At 34.1% G+C, this 5,003-nt stretch overlaps 1 pseudogene; it reads left to right on the plus strand.

The window, feature by feature from the left end:
- Positions 1 to 1,138: 1,138 nt before the first annotated feature.
- LOC107856958 lies at positions 1,139 to 2,204 on the plus strand (annotated as a pseudogene).
- The last annotated feature ends 2,799 nt before the right edge of the window (positions 2,205 to 5,003 follow it).

The raw sequence follows: 5,003 nt of genomic DNA on the forward strand, positions 1-5,003 counted from the left end.
TATGGTGGGAGCCCAAGAAGGGTACCTCTTCTATTTGGTTTGATAACTGCACAATGTTAGGTCCATTATATACACATCCAATTATAGAGGTACATTCTAGTCATGCACAAACAGATATAGAAGTTATTATGACTGACACAGGTTGGTACTATGATTTCATATGGTGTCAGTTGCTTGCTTAATCATATTATTGAGCATATGCAACAACATATGGATCATTTTAGGCAAGTTTACATGAGGGATAAGCCTTGGTGGATCAATACAAGCTTAGGGAAGTTCACGATGAAGAGTGCTTGAAAATTGTTAAGAAAGAAAGAGGAGGAAACTAATTATTTCAAGAATATCTTGGAAAAAGGACTCCATTTTCAAATATCTTTCTCTGTTTGAAAGGTATGGACAAATAGGGTTACTCTAGTTGTTGTCAAGGCTCAATGAAATCCAAAAATTCTCAATTATGTAATGGTGTAAAGTTTCGGATAGGAAGACAATAGAACATCAATTTCTTAAATGAGATATTGCATCCTATGTTTGGGGTTAGTTTTCTAATACAATTGGTTATATAGTGCTTTGGATACAGATGAATATAACCATAAAGAAATGGTGGAATTTTTAAGGGAATATTTGATAGAAGGTGGTCTTAAGAGTTGTTCCTAATGGCTTTTTTGGAAAAAGAGGAATATTATATTACATAAAGGTGCTTATTCTACTAGTAAAGTGATCTAGGACATCAGCAGCACCCTTAAAAACTTTATGAAATAAATTTTGAGTACTCGTATATCCCAAGGACTTGGCCATACATGATCGCACTGGTGGAGGGGTTCAGACCTAAATTTCAGTCTAAATTGGTTAAAATGGTGTCAATCATCTTGTGGTTGGTGGAAATGCAACACAAATAGAGCTTCTAGAGGTAATTCAAGCCCTATTGGTGTACCTTTTTGTGTGAGAAACCATGAAGGGATGTAATTGGTACTAAGAGAGAAGATTTTTGACTCTATTAACCTAGCAGTTGAGGTTGTTGCTGTGAGAGGGGTTACATTACTACTTTGAGAATAACTTTTCAAATGCTATTTTGGAATCTGATTCACTGGCTTTGGTGCATATGCTTAATGGAGACTGGGAGATTTCATGGAGTGTGACAATGGAGGTCAACTTTATTAATAGATTGAGAGAACTGATATCAGCAAGAGTAAAACACTCCTTAAGGGATGGAAATACTCTTGCTGACTTTTTTGCTAACCTAATTTTTTTCATTTTGAAGGTACATATGAATTTAAACATTTTCAGGAAGTCCCCAGTCATGTAGAAGAGGGTCACCAATATAGACAAACAATATTATATAGTTTAGAATTAGGTAAGCAAGAAAGAGTTTCAAGGCTCAACTTCCTAATGAATTTTTACAAGTAATTTTAGATTAAGTACTCTACTAATCTACCTCATGATGTCTGAATTAATTTGTATTGGTTACTACAGTATTTTGGACAGCAAAAGGCGACAAGAGACAACAAGGCCCTGCCTCGCCGCAGCCACGCAGCGAGGCGATCGCCTTTCAAAAGTGCGGCAATAATTAATAAAAAGAAATTAAAATAATATATAAATGATCAAAATTTTAATAACACTAATATATTAGGAAATATTTCAAATCTAAGAAATAGAAATAGATAGTAAATAGATATTGTTTAGTTCTTATTGCTTATATAAGTTATTAAAAAAAGATTTTTTTTTACATAATACTTACTGTTACAGACTTAGGAGTGTAATACAGTGTACTGTTTGTGACATAGTGACACTGTATTACAGTGGAAGACAACCGATGAAAAAAGACTACAGAGCACCTTGAAAAGAATAGATGTCAATGTCATTCCTGCTATTGAAAAAGTCAACATTTTCAAGGAGGATGATGTTATACAATTCATTAACCCCAAAGTTCAAGCATCAATTGCTGCAAACGCATTGGTTGTTAGTGGTACCCCCAGACAAAGAAATTGCAGGATATTCTTCATCAGATTATTCACCAGGTGGGTCCTAATAATTTGGAGGACTTCAAGAAATTTGCTAAGCAGTTCCAAAAGCAGGCATCTGGTGCAGCTGCAGGTATAGATGCAGCTGCAGGTGCTGTTGCAGCACAGGAAGATGAAGATGAGGTACCAGAACTTGTGGCTGGTGAAACTTTTAAAGCTACTACTAAGGAGGGTCATACTTTCTGAAGTTTTTGTTGAAATTTTCCTACTTTCAATGTCCTGATATCAGATTTTACCATAGCTTTTGAGTGTTCTATTTCATGTCTATCTCAAAAAACTTCTTAAATACTTTTAATAGCAAGCCACTCTTTGCCCTTCAAAAAAAAATTTTTACACATGTTATGACAGCGAAATCGGAGGAGTATCAAAAACCTCCTAAGAATGCAAAATTATTCGTTGAGAATTTACCTTATGATGTAGATAGTGAAGGGTTGGCTCAACTTTTTCAACAGACTGGTGTTGTTGAGATTGCTAGGTAATAATGGCTCAAGTTTGAGCTTTTTCAAAAAAAGATTGAAAAATTAGAGCTTTATTATTTGTGGAACTGAATTTTGTTTATTGGTTATTGACAATAGGGAAACTGATAGGAGTCGTGGATTCGGGTTTGTGACGATGAGCACTGTCGAAGAAGATGACAAAGTTGTAGTATTGTACAACCGTTATGTGAGTCATATTTGTACTTTTTCTTTGATGGAACAATGATGAGATTATTCGATTGCTATTATTTTGATTGAGTTGTAATTTAATTTATTGAAAGTAGATAAAGAACAGTTATATTAAATTTGTGGGTTTTGTTGTTCGATCCGTTCTGTTACTAGCTGCCTGCTATTATTATTAGTTTATTGTTTCTGTACTGCTATTACTTTCTTTATTGGGATTGCTTTGGACTGTCTATTTTAGCTGAGGGTCTATTGGAAACAACCTCTCTACATCCGATCTAGAAGAGGTAAGGTCTACGTACACTCTACCCTCCACATACTACACTTTGTGGGACTACACCGGGATGTTGTTGTTAGTGACTTAGTGTTGTTGCTGAAAATAAGAACCCTCTCCCTATTTTGTCTGACAAGTAGTGCTACTAAGAATCTTTGAAGGTTAATTTTGCATTTGTAAATTCAATAAAAGTTCAGAGTCCTTTTGATGCTAAATTTTTTTTGATTCTCTAATATCATGTATAATGTGAGTAAATACTCCTCTCAAGTTTGGAATGACCCGTTAAATTTAACAAAGCAAGATTTTTGCAGTGTCCAAGAGAGGAATATACCTCTTGCAAATTCTCACACGAGCTAAAAATAAGTGTCTCCAAGTTTGACATATGATCAAAATTAGGAGTTTTTGTTAAGTCTACGTTTCCGCTGACATCCAAATGCTTCAAGCTGGTCAAATTCTATTTTCATACAAAAAAGGAATATAAACCACAATGTTTCTCTAAAATATCAACAGAACATTGATCAAGTATTTTATTGACTCATAATAACAACAGGTAGATTATAACTATGTTCTAACATTTGTTTTTATATAATTATTCAAAGAAATTACCACATAGATGAAATGTACTTAAAATCTTTCTTCGCTTCTAAATGTACATAATACATAAATTCCAAAGTAAGTCCTTTTGTGTGTTGCATGCTAGATTTATTTATTTTGGTTGCACCCACAAACAAATTTCTTTTCATCTTTGGTTCACCATTTATTTAACCCAAAAAGGAACATGCATCATTTTTTAATGTAGTTTAAATCATGAATCTCACCATATTTGACATAATTTTAGGGAAAAATAGATGGCGTATGAGCTGTTGGAGAGAAGAGAGAACATATGTTACATTTTGGATGAGTCTTGCACATTGAATCCATACGGTTTAACTTATTAGTTTTCAAGTGAATGAACTAGACAAATTGATGTTAATATGCATATAGAAAAGTCGTTGAGTGATTAATTGACGTGGATTGACCAAGAAAAAAAATACTGGCATTTTGTTCTGTTGCAGAGAAATAGACGGAGATCACAAGTATACCTTTGATGTTTGCCAAAGTTTAGCAAGTTGCTGATTATTTTTTAAATGAAGCACAACGAGCTATGATAGTTTAAAACTCTCAGACAATAAACGTGAAGGATACGACGAACAATCAAGAAACCACAAGTTGGAAGGGAGATGAGTGATACCAAAATCTGAGTGAAAATTTCAACCTTCAATTCTGAGTACCTGTAAGCTCTTCATCCTCTTAATATCTTATTATGATTAACAAGATCATGTCTAAAATTGTAAACTTTTGAGATAGATAGGCTTTCCAACTTTTTTATTTTCTGTAGAGAAAGAAATACATATTTATATTAAAGGAATAAAATGAACAAGAAAGCCTCACCAAAATAAAGTTGCTATACTAAGAGATTATAAAATTATCAACATCCTTAGGAAGCCATATTTTGTTATTTGTGTACTCTTCACTTGAGACATTCTCACCCATTTCTCTTTATATGTATTATTTTTCTAAGTGCTTCAATGTTTTGTGGTCGTTGATATCGTGTTTTCCCTCAAAATCTTTTCTTGTACCATCTCCTCCATTGGCACTCTAATCATGGCCATTTATACATAGTCGGACACTTTTATCAAAGGCTTTTGATAAATGCAACTCTGAGATAGAAAAGTTCATGCACACTTTTGTTATGAAGGAAAGCCTTGGAACAATAGTAAACTTGTCTCCCTAATGTTCGAGCCGTGTATAAGCTGGTAATGCTCGTGTCAGGGTAGGTGTTATGTGACCATAGGCTACCCTTCAGGTCATCATGGTTGGTATATTAGATCCAACATCAGCTATGGAATAAGTCATTGATGCTTGTGTTAGCATAGGTTTTGTTTGATATATATATATATATTACGACATCAACTCATCACGGTGGGCACATAACATTTAACATCAGCTATGGAATAAGCTACCGATGCTTGTGTCGCCATTGTGGTGAGCATATCACATCCTCTTAGGGTG

The sequence above is a fragment of the Capsicum annuum genome, chromosome 8 (assembly GCF_002878395.1).
Source record: "Capsicum annuum cultivar UCD-10X-F1 chromosome 8, UCD10Xv1.1, whole genome shotgun sequence".
NCBI classification, from domain to species: domain Eukaryota; kingdom Viridiplantae; phylum Streptophyta; class Magnoliopsida; order Solanales; family Solanaceae; genus Capsicum; species Capsicum annuum.